Consider the following 22,146-nt stretch of genomic DNA (forward strand, 5'->3'; position numbering starts at 1 on the left):
TATTCTGTTACAAGGTATAGTCAACAGGGGTGTATATGAACACACCAATGACCGCATCAAAACGTCATGTCAAACAGGTTAAGTTCTACCTGAAGGAAACATTTTGAAAATGAGACTTCACTATTTATTTTTAAAAGTCCCAGAAAACCACATCATTGATAATATTAACTTACATAGTTTAAAAATTTTATGCCTGCTAACACACCTCTTACAATGATGCTTTCCTCATAATATTTAATATCATATAAGGCTATTGGAAAATTACCCTTTGGTCTTGTGAATGCTCCTGAAGGGAGTATAAAGGATGTTTTACTTCTATAACATATCTTTCATCATCATTTAAGTATAATGTGCTTAAGTGTAGGTTTGAAGTAAAGAACACTGTTTCAACTCTCACAGAATATAAATTCCACAAACCATCCTTAGTTTGTCCTTTCTGTTATTTTTTCTACATTCCTTCTGTGTGTTATGTATAACTTGAAAAGACAGGGAGGGAGAGAGAGAGAAGGAAAATGGAAAGGAGAAGAGGAGGGAGGCAGAGGCACTTAGCACAGAATTTCTCCTTTTTGTGTCCTAATGCTGAAATCTGCATACTCTTTGTAAAAGATTAGAACAGTATCACTCAGACTATTTTCTAGTCAAGATTATTTGCTCTTTCCAATTCATAGTACAGCAAGAAGGCATGGAAATCTCACTTCAATGCACAACACTGGTATTCCTTCTACAGAGTCATTCTTTTTGGCAGAGTGGACTAAATTTGCATGGAGATAACTGTATGTGAGGGTAAACCACATTCAGTCTGAGACTGTTATTTTAGCGCCCCTTGTTACCTCATTACGGGAGCAGTACAGTCTAAGAAGAGAGGAAGGCTATCTGAGTGCATATTTCATAAGCTTCCTATTCATTATTCACGCATGCCATTGGAAATAGAAGGAATACATACACATGGGCTTGGTTCAGAAATGTGTTCTGAGCAGTGTATGAGGCCTCTGCCTCAAAGGGTGCTTCTTTAGTGGGGGTGGAAGGATGTTCACAGAAGGTAGCCGCAGCCTTCCACGGTGAGTTCTTACAAGAATGCTCCAGAGGGTCCTGCGATCCACCAGAGTTTCATTTTCCACTCCAGGAGTTAGGCCAGCAGGGCTTTCCCCCTAAAATAATTTTAGTGAGGGTGGCATTTGAGAAGTTTCACACTAGTTTTGCTCTACATTCTGTGTAAATGTAAAAATATGAAATAAAACTGACACCTGGTCAATTTTGGGAGAGTCCACAGCACTTGTGTTTTTTGAGTTACGTAGGATTTATGATTCTTTTAAGAATGTGGAGCTGGTTTAGGGCTTTAACTTAGTTGAGGTGCCCAGAAGAGCTGTGGTTACTTTATAAATATTGACTTACAAAAATGAGGAACATATACTCCTCTTCTACAAAAATTGAAAGTGATTATTGCTGTAGCTCTTTTTGAGAACATTTATTAAAAAAAAAAAAAAAAAAAAACCCTGGATAACATGGGTGTGAAAATGCAGCATATAATTTAAGAATAAGAATTCAAATCATCTTTATTTTTTCACTAAATTGTTTTGCCCTGATCTGTACAATCTTGATAATGAATAAGAAAGGTGCACGCCTTTGATCTCAGTACTCAGGAGGCAGAGGCAGGTGGATCTCTGTGAGTTCGAGGCCAGCCTGGTCTACAGAAAGAGTTCCAGGACAGGCTCCAAAGCTACACAGAGAAACCCTGTCTCATAAAACAAAAAAAAAAATGAGTTTTGAATTAACCTCATCCTGCATCCCACTTCTGCATGCATCTTAGACTCAGATTTGTCATCTTAGGAGAACTCTTTTTGGCATTACTAATTAGCTGCTCAGAAGGAAGACTCATCATTGGAAAGGCTGTAGCAAATGCAAACAATTTTGTCTGTTGTGCATTTAATAAACTGTGCTTTAGCAACTTGGAATCTGGTATTAAGTAATCTAGCCCATTATCAAGACAATCTGTGTAACTCTAATTTCATGATCAGCATTAAAGACTTTTGTTTTTCTTTGTTATTTTTGATATACAAATATAGATTAGCAGGAATTCAACTGAAAGAACAGGAGGCCGTAGAATTTTCTATGCTGAGAATCATAGCTCCATTGATGTTTATAAGTTGCATGATGATTAAAAGTGACTTATTAATGATTAAAATTATTAAGGGATTAAAATTTTCTTATTAAATTGAACAACAGTCATAGCGCTTGAGAGGGAATGAATTTCTTACAAAATTAGGAACACATGAACCTGCCATCTCACGGATAACTTTGGAAGTGGTCAGCTGTTTAAAATATTTAAGCCTTATAGTATATACTGTAGAAAAAAAATCTTTTTATTTTCTGCATTTTAGTAACTTCAAACTCAATTAATTATTTTGAAAACAATTACAAAGAAATACACATTATGTTTCAGTAAAGCTTTGAGTTAGTCTACATTTAAAAACAAGAAGTAGGGCTGGGGAGATGGCTCAGGGGGTAAAGGTGTAGCCACTAAGCCTGATGACCTGAATTCCATCCCTGAACCCACACATTAGAAGAAGAGAGCAGATGCCCATAGGTTCTGTGAGTGCCACACCAGCACCATGCACACATGAAAACACCCCCCAAAAATCCAAATATTAAAAAATAAATAAAATGACAAACCACAAAAGTTTTTCATACCCATTGCTAAGGCTAGCAGATGTTTTAATGCTCAAACTAATAAGCTAAAGAGCAAATATTAAGACTATCTTCAAATACATACCTATTGTGTTTCAAAGACCTTGTTATAACTTCAAATAGGCATCATCTCCTGATTCTTTTAGTAACTCAGTAAATGAAGTAAAGTCCACTCTCATTTATTTTTCTTTATGAGGAAACTGTCTTTGATTACTTCCAAACTATAGACTGAGACGGGCCTCAGAAGCAAGAGGAGTATGATAAACATTGCTGAATAACTCAAACACTGTTTTTTTATATTTAGATACAGATATATTTAGATCTAGAAAAATAAAATTTAAGACCCCCTAAACCTTTCAAAAAGAAAAAAGCCGGGCATTTTGGTGCACGCCTTTAATCCCCAGTACTCAGGAGGCAGAGGCAGGTGGATCTCTGTGAGTTCGAGTCCAGCCTGGTCTACAGAGTGAGTTCCAGGACAGCCACCAAAACTACACAGAGAAACCCTGTCTTGAAAAACAAAACAAAAAGCAAGCCAAAACAACAACAACAACAAAAATTTGCTTTTCAAGACTTGACTCCAAATACATTAGCACTTACAACATAAGACAAAAGTCACCTGTGTCACATCCTTGAAGCTAAACATATAGTGTGATTGGTGGAGTCTTGGAGTGTCATTTACTGCTTTGTCGTAAAGATGTATCTATATCTTCTGTACCTTATTTAGGCACAGAAAAAAAAAGCAGTTCCAAAGGAATTTTAAGATGGTGGAGAAAGACAATTCTTTCTCAGGAAGTGGCTCTGCACCTTGGCTGAAGACTAGAATTCCTTGGGGTCTACTATGTGATTCTAATTGATTCACACATGTACCTCTGAGTTGTTTCCAACAGTAGGAGCAGGATTCTGCAGTGTTTGTTCATGTGACTGAAATAACAAGTGGAGTATGGTACCAGGTGGCTGTGAGGGAGGAAGCACAGGGAGAATTTGATGACTCTGTCATCTGATATGTCATAACCGGGTCACAGTGATGGTCGCCACTTCAGAATAGATTTCTGAAGGTCTGGGAAAACATAAGTCTTACTACACAGTTGCCTGAGATCATTTGGTCAATGACTTTTCCTCCTTGTAGAAAGCATTGGAACCTATAAACATTTAAATCCAATTTTGTCTACAAGAATCTCCAAGTTCTAAAGTCAACTATTATATTCATGTTAACTATTTTCAAAATGTAAATGCTAGATAATTAAGTATAAAGAAAATACAGTACAGTAGTTCCAGTTAGGAACAGAAACACATTCTAAACTGTACTAATTTTGAACTAGGAAAGCATGTACAAACTCTCAAATGCTGTACACATATTCAATTTGTACAACTTCAAAATGGCTAACTTCTCACACTACATTTCATAAATGGTTTTGAATTAAGAATTAGTTCTCAGTTACTTTTTAAGATAGAGCTTGTAATATAAAACCATCTAACCTGGAATAAACTCAGAATAGATACTAACTGAAGCTCAGTCCCCAGCTGCTTTCAATCTGGTGGGTGTGGGACTAACCACACACTACCACACTTTGTGCTTCTTTCCTGTCAGTCGGCTTACAGACAATCACAGTGAAGTTGACAGAATGGAATTTTGTGTGGTTTGGTGAAAGCCAAGATGCTCTCTACCCCAAGGAAAAGCTGGAATAAATTCTAAGTTCTACAATTTGTAATTCTTTTGGAGAAAGTCAGGAAGTGTGAGTTCTTCACTGTTTAAATGCTCATTTGAAAATTGAAATTTTCTTCAGACTCCTTCTAACTTCAAAACTAAACTTTGAAAAAACAGCAACATTTTATAAAACAGTGCCCAGTTAACCTATCTTCTTTAAATTTCTTAGGATATTATGACAAATCTTTGATAAGGAAATAATCCCTCTCAAAACAAAAAATTTCTCATTCATGATCACAAGCAAACTTACCTATTAAGAAGGAGAAGTCCGGGCAGTGGTGGCGCATGCCTTTATTCCCAGCACTCAGGAAGCAGAGGCAGGAGGATCTCTGTGAGTTTGAGGCCAGCCTGGTCTCCAAAGCGAGTTCCAGGAAAGGCGCAAAGCTACACAGAGAAACCCTGTCTTGAAAAACCAAAAAAAAAAAAAAAAAAAAAAAAGGAGAAGTTATCAAAAAATTACTGCTGTACCTGTCAGGTTTGGTGGTGAATGCCTTTAATTCCAGTATTCAGGAGGCAGGGGCAAGTGGATCTCTGGGAGTTCAAGGTCAGCCTGGTCTACATAGGGAACTTCTAGGCCAACTGAGAGTACTGAGTGAGAGGCTGTGTCAAAAAAGAAAGTTTTAGTTCTGGGGCAAGGGATGGAGACTTATTAAAAGAATTCAAGGGTCTGGTTGCTATGTTTATCCTCTAATTGGAAACCAGAGAAATCTGTACTGATTTGTAGTGTCCCCTGCTACCTCTTTGTTTTAGTAGGATGCTAATGAAAATTTTCTGTTTGCATTTCTGCATGCTCAGAGAACATTGATCCTCTCTGACAAAACTTCAGCTGAAGTACTCTGATGGAGCAAGTACAGCCTAGGAGATGAGCCCTCCCTTGTATTCTAGCAAAAAAAGACACATAATAAATGTGAGTCCAGATAGTTAGAAATTGGTTGTCACATTGTGGTTGGTCTCCTTTATAAGAGACATACACTACACACATTGCATTTCTGCTTACTTTAGATGTGCAAAAGAAAGCCAAGGACAGGTCTTTGAAAATTTCCACAATTTTCTTCTTTCTGGTATGTAAAATTTCCCTGATATATGCAAAAGGAGTCAGGAAATCAGTTTCTAAGGACAGTGAAATGTAGATAAAAGTGCAACATAATGGGATGAAAAAATGCTGTGAAAAAGTTAACAACATGAAAAGAAAAAAAAACAGGTAGCCTTATAATTATTTATGTGTTAACATGATACATTTTGAAGTATGGAGGAAGTTTAATATAAACAATGTTTAATGCTATAATTACTATATTCAATAAATACAAAGCAAGTTATTAATATCAGATCTCAAGATTTTAGGAAGGGTTTGAGATGCTTTTCTTAATTTCCTTTCTTAGTGTTCATAAGACTAATGCTCATTTTCTTCTCCTTATATGTGATAATTGAACAACAAAATATACTGTTCAATGACCAGGAAAAGTCTTTTAGAGCAAGTAGTGGTGCTATCATCATACCTATATTGTACAAGTCTCTGTGGATATTTATTTGCATACAGAACAACTAAGCACATGAACAACATATCAGCCACTTCATCTAGCACATAGCTCTATCATCATTTCACCAAAGAAAAATAGATTGTCTTTTGTCTTTTGCAATGAGAAAAATGAGGTATTTCTAGTACATACAGTGTTTTTGTCTGTATTTAGTTAATTTTTCAATTTTAATTCCCTTAACTGGATGTCAGAGTGCTAAATTATGAATGGTAGGGATTTTATATGCTTAATATAGCTTCTCTATAGATTCCTTTTTCCCAATATTCTTTTGTTATTTTTTAGTTGATTTAAGATGGTTGGTGAGTTTTCTGCATATGTGCCAGTGATGGTTAACAATACAAGCTCAAAAGAGATGCAAGATTTGCAAGTTTTGGTCTCAAAAGTACAACACAAAAACAAAAATATCAGTTGCACTAGGGAAATGTAAAAATAATTGGTGGCTTTACTAATGATGCTTCTGTAATTAGTTTAATGTGTAAGTCAAAATTGTTCAAGAAGTTCAAATGTTTGAACTAGGTCTTGTGGGAAAGTAGAAAATAATTTCCCTTTGCAGAACATTTTCCTCTATCTGTAACTAGACACCATTTACTATAGGAAAGAATACATTGCTGGAGTATTATTCCTCTAGTGGAGTGTTAGGAAACATTGCTAATTGAGAGTACTAAGTATGAGTCACTTTCCATGATGTCATTTTCTTTCTCTATTTCCCATGTAACCCAATGGTAGGTAGGAAAGGAAATGTATTTATGCATAAGAAACTTATCATAAACTGATCAAGAGGGTTAGATTTTTGAAGAGCTTTAATTTAAATGGTGATATGAAAATTGAAAAGGCACCTAAATGCTAAGGTTGGCTGAGATTTGGGGACTAAAAATTAGTCATTTAAAAAAATTTTAAGTCTTATTTATTTGCTGGATTATGTAAGCAAGTTGGTTAACTTCCCACACTTGAAGGAAAAAACTGACAATGGTTGTATGACCACTAAGGGAGGTACTGTAAAGGAAACACACCAGTATGTAGCATTTCATACACATGGAAGAAAAACACACTTATTTTTGCTCTTGATATTTTAATACATTAGGGAAAACAGAAAAATCCATATCAGTTCTCTAATTTGGCAATTGGTGAATGTGTGTCCTCTCTAAAGGGGAGCTGGTACCACGTGATCAGTGCCACCAACTCTCTTTTTTTTTTTTTTTTGTACTTATTCTATCCTTCACCTTCTAATTCATGCAACCAATAGGAACTAAATTTACTATGTGTTGGGAACTGAGTTAGGGAATAGAGATAGTAAATCAGTGAGAATACCAAACTGACTCAGTTCCTCACTGGTGTTATATTTTAGTGATATGTACTACCTCATGGTCTTATTTTCAATATATCTGCAACCATTATTAACTTTTTGACTTCTTAGTAGCAAGCACCATATGTTAAAATCATTGGCAATTTTCACAACTATATGTCTCAGTAAATTTATCTTAAAAGTGATCGTAAGTATTCTATTGGTATATAAAAAGAGAATGCAAATTGTGGTTTATTATTAGAAAGTGTATGACTTTGCCTTGCTTGAAATTACACAAGGAATGCTCAAAGTAGTCGCATCTCAAAATATAAACTGAAAAGGTTTTGGCAAATGAACAGAAGTCAGTGACTATTAATAGCATTGCCATATTACAGTTTGAGAGTAAAGAACTGTAAGAGTTAAAAGATGAAGAAGCCAAGGTGGAACTTTATGTTAAACACAAACATTTGCTATTCCCCTTCCAAATTCCTCAAATACACAAAGTAATAATGTTTCCATATGTTCTTTTATCATAACTACAAAGTTGTACAATACACAAATTTCTAAATTTATATTCATGATTTTTTTTTTTTTTTTTTTTTGAGAGAGAGGGTTTCTCTGTGTAGCCCAGGCTGTCCTGGAACAGACTTTAAAGATCAGGCTGTCCTTGAACTCAGAGTTCAGCCTGCCTCTGCCTCCTGAGTGAGTGCTGAGATTAATGGCAGTGTGCTACCACCATCCAGCATTATATTCATGTTTTAAAAGTTGTTAGCCAGGAGAAACAACAGTTTTCCCTTCTACATGTAGTGGGGGAGAATGGGGGTTGTCTCAGAGAAAGAGACCAATTCAGCACCATGGACAGAACATCTAAGACAATACAGGAGCTACAAGAAACATTCCCTAATGTAAGGGTTAAGAAATAAACTTAGAAAACAAACAGGCAAATAAAAGGAAAAAAGCCAGAATGAGCCAGGCGGTGGTGGCACACGCCTTTAGTCCCAGCAGTCGGGAGGCAGAGGCAGGCTCTGTGAGTTCGAGGCCAGCCTGGTCTCCAAAGTGAGTTCCAGGAAAGGCGCAAAGCTACACAGAGAAACCCTGTCTTCAAAAACCAAAAACCAAAAAAAAAAAAAAAAAAAAAAAGCCAGAATGAAAAGCAAACAGCAAGAAAATCACAAGGAACACATACACACAGACATAAAGACATAAGAAGAAAATTCACAAAACACAAAAGATTTGGATGGGTGAGGTGGTAGGAATGATCTGGGAGGAAGCAGGGGAGGCAAAATCATGATCAGAATATATTTTATGGTAAAAATATTTTCAGTAATAAGAAATAACCTTAGGTATGAGAGCTGTTGTGTAGACATCATTTCAGACTGGATTCCACAGCTCTACACTTTGATTATGGTTGTCTATAATGTTCTCCATCTTTTGCAAAGAGAAGTTTCCTTGATGAGGGGTGAGGACTACACTTACCTATGGGAATACGGACAAATATTTAGAATGTAGCTAAGAATTATGTTGGCTTAGTAAAGTGGTGGTTTGGGGTACTTCTCCTAGATCCATGACTTCATTAGCCTTAGTAGTTTGCTAGGTTTTCCTAGCATGATTTACTTCTTGGTGAGTGAGTTTAGTCCAATTAGAGAGCTGTTGGTTACTTCCAGGGTATGTGTGTCACTATCACACCATTCCTTTGGTTTAGTATGCCATGACAGTAGTGGTTGTGGCTCATAAGTATCATAGCTGGGCAGAACAGTTGGTTGCTTCCCTATTTTGGTAACATGGAAACTAGTCCTTAGGTAGGGGACTTACAGGTCAGTTCCAGCTCAGCAGCCTCTGGCTTCTGTATGTGAAATGCATGGTGTCTTCAGCAACAAGAACTTACCTCTCCCACTCCAGGAGGAAGCCAAGGGCAATAGCAATAGTCTTTAATGTTTTAAGAGTCTCTTGAACAATCCTGACCAACAATTCAAAAGAGGGCTTATCATGCCTAGTGCTGAGGTTGTTATTATGTGGTCTTGGCTTTTGGAGGGAGCATTGTCAGCCCAGATGAGAGAATTTCAAGGATCATTGCATAAGAGAGGGTGGGAAGATTGTAGGAGTCACAGAATCAGGTGTGCTGTGAGATTGTGTCTCCTAGGAATGGTAAAAGCTTACACCCATAAAATCTCATCAACATGACTGCCTAAACATGAGCTGAACAAGGACAACAGCAATAAACATGCCAATCTTCAACTTTACACAAAGAACTATAGTCAAGTAAGGAGTGTTAAAAGGGAAGAAAATCTTCTCCAGGGAAGAGCACACTAATTGATTATCCAGTAATGAATGATCAGCCCTGAAACATACATACCAGTAAAATTGTACAGACTGAGCAGTTTGTATTTATGTATTTAAGAATACATGTTATATACATATGTGTATATAATAACAACTATTGAAAAAAGGCCATGAATTTGAAAGAGAAATGGCATACAGGAGGGTTTGGAAGGAAGAAAGGGAAGGATGATGTAATTACAATATCAAAATATAAAAGATACAATTACAAAAAAAATAACCTTATAGTATCCACCTTTCTTTTTAATACACCAAGAAACAAATGGGTATGGAAGGATGTTCATCTAGATAGTATGGTAGAGTTTACACTTCTCTCCCCTTCTATCTTATGGAAACATAATGGCCCTTTCAAAGGCATGCATCATTTTAATAAATGCATCAAAGGTGTCATTGAGTTTAATAGCACCTACTCACTCAGACTATTATTCCATACCTTTTAGAGTTAGTTTAATGTATATTAATGGTATGAAATTGATGAAATTACAAATTGCATTTCCCTGGGCACAAGTTAAATCAAGGAAGTAAGGAGAAAGTTGGTTATTATTATCCTCTACCCCACTCTCTGTTCATTCTACAAAATATGTCACTCTGCCCCAGGGAAAGAAATGAACTGTTAGCAGGGTGAACATGAAGTGATTTTTATGGTTTTAAGTCAGGAAACTGTCTTTGGTTGGGTCATCAAAGGTTCATCATTTTCTGTGGGGAATAAGAAAGAATGTTCTCTTTTGAGATTAAATTCCTATTTTTATACATTCATTTTTTTTTTTGAGTAATAGATAGCTTCTCATTGTCTTTTCCTTCCCTTTCCCACTTGCTGTTCAACTTAGAGGACCAAATCCATCTCATTCTGCTACCAATTATCACAGTCAATAATGAGGTTTAGCTAGCTAAATATTCAAGTGAAATATTATAATAGTAAACATTACCACTGCTAATACAACTAACGTGAGTAGTTGAAAAATCCAAAGTTTTGGATTCCCAAAAAATATGATACAGTAAGACTTCCTTTTAGAGTGTCAAGATTAGCAAGTCATTTAACTGCAAAAATAGTAAGAGAGAAAAACACGTTCATTTTAATTATATTTGAAGGAAGCAAAAATAATTTCCAAAGTTAAAACTGCAGAACATAACTTGTGAGTGAGGAGCTGAGCTAGGGTGGATATTAGTGTGAAAGCACTCAGTTCATTTGACAGCTGGATGGTTATGGCCAGGCTTGAGAGTGCCGTCTTTTACCAGCAGGACAGAGTCCCAGCACCACTGTGAGCATCTCTAAAGAACCTTGGAGAAGAAAAAAGAGCCCCACTGCACCCCAAAAAAATCAAATGCCGAAAGGAAATGTCTAACGTTGTTGCTTCAAAACTAAAGAAGGAAAAACCACTAAAACTGTTGAGACTTACATTTAAAAATTTTTTAATAATATTTAAATATTTTATATATTTTAATTTTATTTACTTCAGTCTTTAAGTTTACATTATTAAATTTAATATTCAATTAAATTAAAATTCACCTTAATTTTTATTTAAATATTCAATTATTTACATATCATATTTAAATATTTTAAATGTTTAAAAATTTAACAGTCAAGAAGTGCTTTTCGAGCAGTTAGTAAAGAAAACATTGGTGCTTAGACGTCGGCTTTTGGTCCTTTCCTAGCTCATTTTGGAATAGCATCAGACCCCCTCTGCAGAAAAGCCTGTGCCTTTTCCTATAACCTGCCAGGCCCTCTGAAGCTAGAAATTTTGATTTCTAAAAGCAAATTCTCTTGATTTTTAAAAAAAGTTTTAATTTCAACCTTTCATAAGTGAATATCATCCTGACTTTTAAAATGAAGTAAATACATTTGTGAATTGAATCTGGCCCGTAGGCTGTCTATCAGCTTGGGACATGTGGGAAAGCATATGCACTTCCGTGAGGAATCTGGAAAGTTTTACATGAGATTATTCCTGAGAATTTCTGGTTGGGTGCCAGGATGTACACTGTGATTATGTGAGTCTGAGTCAGTTTCAAAATAAGGATGCTTGAGTCTCTCTAATGCTGGAAGGGGCTAGGATATAGCCCTTTCTGTGCTGGGATATAGCACAGAACTCTTCTAGACACAAGGAGGCATTTTGCAAGACCACATGAAAAGATAATGAGGAGTCAAATGCGTAGGTGACTATTAGTACGTTCTCCTGCTGTTCTGTGTAACTAGGCTTCCCTCTCTCCTCACTCCCTAAAACATGCCTCAAACCTTATATTGTCTCCCAGTGTGCCAAGTGCACAACTGCAGTTCACAGATGACTTGGGGTGATTTCCAGGTAATTCTTTAAAAGTTAAGTATGCATTTTTCTACACAGTATGGGCTTCATTCCACAGATAAAGTCTAATGGAGAACAGTGTGTTTAAAATAATATTAAGTAAACACAGTAGCTTATATTCAGTGATGGTGGAAATTATAAAGGACACCAGTAAAACTGGCATTTTTGGAGCCCCATATTCTCTATGCAGAAAGCCTATTTAGAAGCTTGTCTAGTATTGCTAAGAACTTGCTCTACAGGATGACCAATGATTTAGCTTCCAGACTCCTTTAGGGTTACATTTGAGTACTATGGGGCTTCTTCCATTGGTAGTCAATCTTTGAAGTAGAGACTCCTTAAAAGGACAGATCTTAAAAATCCAAATTTGATTTATATTCCTGATTTTCTTAAAGAGAGAATTATTTATGAACACACTTCCTTTCTATAGAAAACATGCCCTTCCTATCACTTCTGCAAGGTGCTGGCTCTGTATGCAGGTGCCCGGCACAGGACATACTTTGTTAAGATGAAAGCCAAGTTAGAGATTCAGGGCCTCTGTATTTTCATGCAGGAAAAAAAAAATACCAGGAAAGATAAACATCAAGCTTCTAATTTAACATAGCAAGCATTTCAGAGATTATTTGTTCCTCATATCCCCAAAATTAAGAGAAAAAAAAACCTGCTGAAATTAATATACATGGCATATACTATTGAGTTACACTATGCAGTTTTCCTACATAGACAGTAATACCTAAAATGTGTATTTTTCAATCTAATATAATATCTTATATATGGAAAATTTGTCTTTAACAATGTAAGTAAAGAAGTATGCAAATATTAGTTTATATAACAAGTATTTTAGGTACTTAACTATTTTAGATAGCACATATATTTAAGTAAATCATTTTGTGGATGCTTGGATTTATAAAAATAGGCAATGTTGGAATTTGATGTACTTTAAAAGTGACTTTAAAGAAAGGTTTCTATTGTGAAATAATTATAGATTCATAGAAAGTAGCAAAGAAAGTTACAGAGATATCCTACGTACCCTCTGTTTATTTTCCAACAACTACATTTTATATAGCTATAGTGTGACATCTGAATCAGGAAATGGACGTTGGTGTAGTGTGTCTAAAACTCTGACATTTTGTCATGTGTATAGGTTTGTACAACCATCACAGTCAAGGTGCACAACCATGCCATCATTTCAGAGTTTACCCTCATGTTATTCTTTTAGAATCACACTTCTCTCAAGTGTGGCTAAACTCAGCAAGTCACTACTAGTTTGTAAAATCACCCATTTACTAAAATACACATGACCCTCCCATGTCTGGTCTTTAGGGCATGCTGGTTTGAAATTTGCCATTGGCTAATTATTCACACCTTTGACGACTTTTTCTGCCACCCTCAGTTGCTCATCTACAAAACTGAAGCCTCATCTCAGCATGTAAAGTTGCTTGCCTCCAAGACTACTAACCTGAGCTTCACCCAAGACCCTTAAAACAGAAGGAGAGAACCAACTCCTAAATTCGCCCCATGAAATCTACACAGGATCCATGAGATGCACGCACCTAAGTACACAAGCATGTTCACACACACACACACACACACACACACACACACACACACACACACATATACACACACACACAAATAAATAAATCAATAAAAATATGAAATCAGGGCCCAATATATTCAGAGTGGCAACACTTAATATATCTGATTGTTTAGTTTTATTATGATATTACCTTAAAGACTTTAACTATAAAGTCTATATCAAGTTAATGAAATACAATTTAAAGTAGATTGAATGTATGCTTTACATGTACTTTCATGTAAATAGTGCCATTGTCAAATAAAGTGTCAAATAAATTGGCATTATAGTAATATGCCGCTTTCAGAGTGACAAATGTACTAGTCTCTCAAATGCCACTCAGAGAAAACTTGGCCCAGAGAGCCTGTCTAAGCCCTTTTTGCCCCCAGGGTTTCCTTTGGGGTAGTAAAAGACACCACTCCCCTACTATACTGGATTAAACAACCTGGCCGGCATTGCTGCAGCAGAATCTAAAATACAGATACTGCAAGGGTTCAAGTTTGGCTTTGTTCTAGAAAAGGACATTCAGGAGTAGGGTTGCTCATGCTCTGTGGTCACGAAGTAAGACGATGAAGAGGACCCTGACAATCAGCAATGGAGTCACTCACTTGTATCCACCACCCTGGAGAAGAAGATAAAAACACCAGGAAAGAAGCGTTGCCCAAGTGGCTTCTTAATTTGAAGATTTAGGTGTCTTCCCACACAGCAATGTAAGGTTCCAGATCCCTTCTTTTGGCTGGTTCTACCACCCATTCCCATTATATATTGACAGCTCTTGACACCACCCATTTTTGACATGGTCTATCATTTTCAACCACATAGCCATGAAATCCAGATTAATCTTTTTCACCTCGCATAATCTTTATGAAAAAAATCACCTAGGAAACACAAACATGAAGGCTAAGCACTTGGGAACGATCCATTCTCCAGAGGGCGTTTGGAGACACCTTTTTAAAAACTGAACCTTCCTTTTCGAAAGGCGCCATTTTCAAGCCTGGCTTCTGAGAAATATCAGGCAAGGGGCATCCAAAACTGATGGCCAACATGCTGCTCTAGCCAACCTGACGATTGCAGATTGCAGTCAGATTGTTTCAATAACCAATCACACAGGGCCACTTTCGCCTTGGTGTCCCTCTCTGGAGAGCACCTCGTGTTCAATTTCCTATGACCTCCTTGAGTTTCTCCAGAGCACCCTGAGTATCTCCTTCAATGAAAGGGGTGGTTCTGGGGTCAGTGGTCCTTCTGACCTCCTTGAACTAAGGCATTGGTTGCCCTCCTCTGCCCACAGGCACTGACACCAAAGCGTGCGTCTTACCGTTTCCTTTGCAGACCGGGTCCATCGCGCTGTCCAGAAGGTGTCCCCGCGCGCCCCGGAGGCTGGGACCGGGCTGGGCCGCCGGCCTGCGACTCGGCGCGTGACAGCCGGTTTGCGCTGGGGCTGGAGGAGCCGGACCTGGCCCGCTCCGCCCGCGCCAGCCCGGCTAGCACACGTGGTGCGGCGGCAGCCGGTGCGCTCCGGTCCCCTCGGCCTCTTGGCTTCTGGCGCCAGCGCGGCGGTACCTGGGGCTTCGGAACACGTGGGGACACGCGCCGGAGACCGGAGACTCGGCACGGGTAGGTGGGGGTGCAAAAACGACCAGAGGGCCGATTATCCCCAGGCTTCTTCTCTGGGACTCACAAACCGAAGGTCAGGCCGCTATCACCAGGGCCTGTGTAGATCACAAGCTCGGGGCTTCAGATTCAGCTCCCAGCGGGGTGTCGCACTGCAGTGCCTCTGGTTCCCGCCAGTTGGGGGAGCACCATCCAGGGCGGGAGATGGGTGTCTGTTTGCAGGGCTGCAATGAAGCCCCAGGGGTGGCCGTCGGCCTGGGGCAGGAGTACTCTGACCCTGGAGAAGGAGCTGTAAAACCTTGGAAACCGCAGCAAGGACTTATAGGACAACCTGTCCTTGGAAAAATTCCCCTCACTATCAAAGGCTGCTTGGGATCTCCTAAGGAGACAACATTTATGCAGCTGCAGACCCTTTTCCAAGTTCATCAACGACCTTGCCTACTTCCTGCTAGCAAGGTGTCTTAAGTGCTCAGATTTCTGACCTAGGGACATACATGGCCATTTACTTTCTGGTTCTTAGGAGATAATAGCATTAACAACAATAACAAACTAACTTCTTTAATAGCTAATGGAATAGAGATAGAATTTGTGCTGTTTTTAGGAAAGGCTGAAAAGACTCAGGAGACTGGAGATCAATCGTGTTTTAATTTTCTACTTGAAGTGCAAAACTAGGCATCAACTTCTCTACCTGCCGCTCTGCAAAGGTGAGAGTCTCAAGAGACAAATAGGAAGATGTTTGCTTTCATCAGCAATATTACAGTTCCAAGTAGTCCACCCAAAACTTTTAAGTCTTCTAGAACTCTTCAGGACTAGTCTATTTGCTCCTCCCCTCATAAACTAAGAGGTAAAGGGCATCCACCAGAGCTGGCTAAGGAGTTCCAGGGGAATTTCTTGCTGGTTTATTTTATTTCTACTTTGCACTTGTGCCCCTGGAGGAAGCCTTCTGTGAGAAAGGTTGTGTCTGTCTGCTCCCCCCCCCCAACTCTAGATAGCATTATTTTCCGTAGACTTCTGCCCATAGAGAGTTTCATAAATCCCTTTCTCCTTTCCTGCCCTCTCCTGTTCCCTCCCTCCACCTCTTTCTTTCCGGTTCAGTCTTGACCTTAATATGTCTTAGTATGCACTTTGCCCCACCTCCTCCATTGCTGTTCAGGATCCAACCTTTGAATTTAATTTTCTATGGGTTTTTAATGGATGGATCTGCATTCCCCCTGTGGCTTTTGGTTAAAATTGCTGGTTGTCTTGCATTTCCTTCATCAGTCTGGCTTAGGTTCTTTTAGAACTGTGTCCTAGGAATTCGGTTTCCTCTGTCAACAGCCCAGCCCATCAGATATAGTGCCCCTTGAACTGTCTATGGTTCTTTAGAGATCATTGTGGAGTTAGAAAAAAAAGTACAATAGAACTCTGGGTGATTAATTTTAAAGTGAAACAGCCTTGCCTTTACAATATAGATTCCACTGTTTGGAAGGAAACATCACTGAATCTGTAGACAGAAGATTGAAAAATTAAAAACACAAAGTGTGTTATGTCGGGTGTGAGGGTTGAGGGTGAAAGCTTTAATGTGAGGAAGTGAGAAGGAGTACATGGGGCTGACTGATGGGCAGCTCCAGACCAGACTATCCAGACTAGGGTTAAGCAGACTGGAAATGGAAAGGGAAGGAAAATCTCAGTAGGAATGCTTTTCATCAGAGTGGGCACGGTGCTGATTTTACTGTGGAACTAGAGTGGAGGGCTGGCCAACAGTTTTGTTCCACATTTCTTGACAATGTAGTACAAAGGTATAAAAGGATTCTTTGAAATTGAGGATATAGCAAATACCTATAGCCTACCTTGAAGCTAAATATTTAACATTTTTATTTGACTTTAATTTTTGACAGTTTCACATGTGTGATAAGATAAAAAGGTAGATTCTTGAATCTATTTTAAAAAGGCAACTACTAGTTTTAAGTATTTTACATTGGACTGGATTCTTATATATTGTATATAAATTATGTATATTGATACATATTTGAAATTGATTTTGTTAGGAAATACTGTACATATATTTCTAATCTTGTTGAAGTTATTGTATCTACAGCTCATTTAACAATGTGATGCAAATTGCTAGTCCTTAAAAGTTAGTATTACCAACTAATTAGGATATAAAGAAATGCAAGTTACTACTTAATAACTTATTACAATCAAAGTTGTAGTCATATTAGGTATGTTTTCAAGGACAAACACAAATATATATTAGATAAAAAGGTCTTCTTCAAACACTTCAGAGATCTACAGAATATGGCATTTATGATGTTTTAACATAATTTTTTTTTTAAAAAATGACAATGAGACATATCTGTTCCTGGCAGCACCAATTTACTTCAGAGATTATAGGTATCAAAGAAACTCCATATGGAGTTCATTTTTTTTTTTTTTGTAGCAAGTTAGCCACTGGGCAAGAAATTGCCCTTGCCTTAACTGCTGACAGTATGCTGTACAAATGGACAAGCAGGACACAAAAGAAAGGACTGCCAAACCTTGCCAAGACAAGGTAGGAAGGCCCTTCAGAAAATCCTGCTTCACAAATGAATCTGTCAGTTATGTTAGGACTGTAGGTCAAAGATGGATGTCCCAACATTGCAGAGAAATCTTGGGTGACTCTCCAGGCAGTCTCTGTCATTTCTCACATTTTTTGGAAGTTGCTTATTTGCACTTCCTGCTTACTTAGGTAATATTATTTCCTTCTCAGGTCTCTGAGGTAGTTGAAGATTAGATAGTTATAGTTATAGCTATAGTTTTCCTTGTTAAAAATTTAGAAAAACACTCTCTAAAGATGTGTAAAATATATAAGTTTGAAAGACATCAAAAGATCGTTTTTTGGTTGGTAATACAAGTTAGGATAGAACGTGAAATAGGTACAACATTTTGGATTCACCAAAATAGGATAAATAATGTAGCATTTTCTTTGAATCTGTCAAATGTTAATGGACTAGACATTGTTAATGTAATTCTTGACTGTATATATTGTATATACTTATTCTACTTATTGTACATAGCTTTTCTTATATTAGTTATGACCTTCATTTATTATTTTAGACAAAAATAAAGGGGAAATGTGGTGATATATTGTGTATTCTGATAAACTTTTCTGAGGGTCAGAGGACAGAGCCAGCTACTAGATTAGGCATAGAGGTCAGGCAGTGGTAGCACACACCTTTAATTTTATCACTTGGGAGGCAGAGATCCTTTTGGATCTCTGTGAGTTCAAGGCCACACAAGAGAAACAGAGCCAGGCAGTGGTGGCACATTCCTTTAATCCCAGCACTTGAGATCTCATGCCTTTGCTTGGGAAGCACACATGCCTTTAATCCCAGGAAGTAGTATGGCAGGGCAGGGAAAGGTATATACTACATGAGGAAACAGGAACTCACTCTCTTCAGGCTGAGGATTTCATAGAGGTAAGAACTAGTGGCTGGCTATTCTGCTTATTTGATATTTCAACTTTCACCTTGATATCTGGCTCTGGATTTTTTATTAAAAGACCATCTAAGATTCAAACATTACATGTGAATATAGTAGCTATGCATTTTGTTATTATTATTACATGTGTGTGTATATATGCATACATGTATATATACCCTACTAAGTCAACTTAGTGTTGATTATATGTATATGTGTCAAAGATTGACCACTTGAGATTGGATACCTATGTAGGAGGTCATCAGTGGAGGAAACTGATTTTCTTCTCAGCAGCCTTTGAATACCTGTAGCATTTCATCTAGAAGTAAACTGCAGGGAATTTCCCCTGTCCATACTGGCATGCTAACTAGTAGTTAAACCTTTTAAATTGTTTGAATTCCTACTCATTGCAGCAGCTTTCTGTAGGCAAGCATTTATTCAAAGTAACACAGAAATGGAGAAGTAGTCAGTACTCTTGTATTGAGAAGGGGGTAGTTTGGTCTCATGGGTCTTTTCAGTACTTGTATTAGTTACCTTTCTCATTGCTGTGGTAAAATACCCAAGGGGAGGGCAAAACTTACAGGAGGGAGGATGTATTTGGGTTCACAGTCTGAGAGGACACCTCCATAACCAAGAATGCACATTGGGAAGTGCTGTCATACTGTCCGCAGCAGGAGGCAGAGATGAGTAATTGCTCTCAGATTCCGTTCTCTTTTTCATTCAGCCTTGCATCCCAGCCCATGAAAATGTGCTGTATATTCAGGGTGAGTCTCGCTCCTTAGTTACATGTCTTCAGAAACTCCCTCATAGACTTGTCCAGAGGACTGTTTCCTAGCCGATTCCAAGTCCATTCAAATTGACCATAAATATCAGCCATTGCAATACTCAAATTGGCAGAGGATCTCTTGAAGGTGCGCTGGCTTAGTGTCTTCTAAAAACCCTTCTGAAGACTGGAAAATAGTGTTAGAATTCCTTAAGCCATATATGCACTGGTTAATATTAGTTGAAATAATATTTTAGATAATTCCTGGTATATACCATGATTATAAAATTTTGTAATGCTATTGCGCTTTATTCATAATAGATTCGTTAAATGAAATGTGATACATGGAATATCTGAAGAAATATCATAACCTCTTTGAGCCTGTAGCTCCTTATCTGTGAGGTAGGAAACTGTACAATGTCTGGGAATTTCAGGTGAATGTCAAGGAAGCCACAGGAAAAAAAAAGTACTCTGAATTACAACTACATATGGTATTATCATATAACAACTAAAGAGACCCAAGTGGAAATCACATAGTAGATTGAGTGGGAAAAGAATATTCTGTAATTTAAGTCAGCTTTGCACATGGACACAGTTGTAGAATTTTTGCATGAATGGGAATTTATGGTTTGTTAATTTGCCTCTTTTTTTTTTTTTTTTTTTTTGTCTTTTTGAGGCAGGGTTTTTCTATGTAGTCCCAACTCTGTCCTGCAACTCGCTTTGTAGACCAGGCTGGCTTCAAACTTTAATTTGGCTCATTTTATATGTGAAGAAACAAATATCCATAAGTTGTCTACAATCTTAATTAGCATACTGAAGAATACTATTGAAAATTCTATAATGAAAAGGTGGAGCCACCAATGAAAAATGAGGCCACAAATTTGAAAGAAGCATGGGGAGGGATGTTTGGGAGGATTTGGAGGTAGGGGCAAGTATTGTAATTATATTATTATTATTATTATATGATGATTATATATAGTATATTATATATACTATATTAAATCTCAAAATCATTTTTAGAATGGGGGTGCCATGGAAAGGAGCAGTAAATGTATTGAATGACTATTATATGGCAGCTAGTTGCTAGAAATACAGTGAAGCACAAAATGATTACTATGCCTACCTTCTAAAACCTGATGCCCTAAGAGAGCTAATAGTCATTTTAACCACCAAGTGTCTTATATTTTTGGTTGTGAGCCTAGCCTTTAATGGCTGAGCTATCCCTCCAGCCCTACCACCAAGTGTCTTAAAGTTCTTAAAACTGGAGACATAGTAATGAGTTCAGAAGCTAAATGTGATAAGAAGTGGAAATATTTCAGAAGTCAAGCTGACAGGATTTACTGGTTGTTTGAGTGAGAAGTCGATTGGGAGAAAGGGTCAAGAATGTCACACATTTGGCCTGAACAATCCCTCTGGGGCTGGGTTATAGTGATGGTTGGTATAGGGATGGAAACAATGACTAGGTTTTTGTTGTTGTTGTTGTTTATACAATATTTTAAATAATAATCAGGCACCACAAAGGGATTTTGAGTAGGAGTCTGGAGCTCAGAGGAGACTCAGTGATTTTGGGAATCTGACTTGAGAACTGTATTTGAATATGGGATTCCACTGTTGGTAGTTGGGTCTGCTGTATAATTGTAACAGCCTCCTGTTATCATCATGTTTGGTCATCCTACACATTTTTGGGCAAAAAGGTGGATGCAGATAGTGCAGTAGTTTTATGGAAGGGAGGAGTTGACTTTATCAAATTGGAATCAATGTCTTTAATATTTTTATGCCAGGAATGGCAAGCTAGTAATGCACTAACATACTGTTGACCAAGAAGTCAGCACAATAGTTTCTAAGTTATGGAGGCATGAGATCAGGGCTGTGCCCACCATGCTGCCGTGGCATTATATGTCGTGATCAGAGCACTTTTTTGTAGATTAGCCATAGTTATAAAAGTTGTTATGAAAGTCTTTACATGATGTCAGAGCACCAGTGTTCCTTTCCCAGTGTAACTAATATAGAGACATAGATGTAGAGAGCAGTACTGATGGTACAATGCCAACAGATGAATGAAACTCTGGAGAGGACAGCTGTGACTTTTAAAAAAGTAGACTGTGATAAACAAGGCTCATCTAGTGACATGGCTTCAACGTGTGTGTATTTAGAAATTTAACACACTTCTGTGACTAATTTGGATACTCTGTTGCTAGAGAGACTGAGAATTAAGGGGCTTAAGAAAATAATGTTTGGGAATCCTTACCATTGACATTTCCTCTTATTATTTATGTCATGTCTCTGCTACCTTGCACAGTGCCTGGCACAGAAAGTGATAGTTATGTCTGTGCCACATTTACTATTTGACACCTTAGTGCAGTAGGTCTTTGCCTTGCATTATGTTCTTCTCTAAATCATTGTGTAACAACATTTAGTCAGTCCTTATATACTGTTATTGTCTCTTGAATACAGTAGGCACTTAATGAAAATTGATTCCATCAGTGTGTTTTAAAATGTTCTAAGAGCAGAGGACTGCCTGAAATTCCTGGGAAGGTACCTTTTGTCCCTGAAGGTGGCACATCATTAATCACTGCCCAAAATTATATAAGACCATGGTTGAGTAGCTGAGACTTTAAAAGGAGTTATATGGAGGTCAGTGAGATGAAACTCATGAGGATGCTTTGAAATCACCAAAGTTCTTGGCAAATCTAAGTTGTATTTTTATCCTTTCCATCAAATTCATTTGTATCAACAACATTTTCATCTACTTTGATCTCTTTTATTATTAAAAATAGGGTTTTTGTTTTTTGTTTTTTTTCAAGACAGTGTTTCTCTGTGTAGCTTTGGAGCCTATCCTGGAACTCGCTCTGTAAACCAGGCTGGCCTCAAACTCACAGAGATCTGCCTGGCTCTGGCTTCCAAGAGCTGGGATTAAAGG

The 22,146-nt window shown here is 37.7% G+C and overlaps 1 protein-coding gene across 1 annotated transcript in view; it reads right to left on the bottom strand.

The window, feature by feature from the left end:
• Sybu (syntabulin) overlaps positions 1-15,195 on the bottom strand; it is a 109,503-nt gene extending 94,308 nt beyond the window's left edge. The window contains exon 1 of the mRNA XM_036208614.1: positions 14,730-15,195. The gene's annotated coding sequence lies outside the window, so the exon portion shown is untranslated. The remainder of the gene's footprint in view (positions 1-14,729) is intronic.
• Between the last annotated feature and the right edge of the window lie 6,951 nt (positions 15,196-22,146).

Source organism: Onychomys torridus, chromosome 16 (assembly GCF_903995425.1).
Source record: "Onychomys torridus chromosome 16, mOncTor1.1, whole genome shotgun sequence".
NCBI classification, from domain to species: domain Eukaryota; kingdom Metazoa; phylum Chordata; class Mammalia; order Rodentia; family Cricetidae; genus Onychomys; species Onychomys torridus.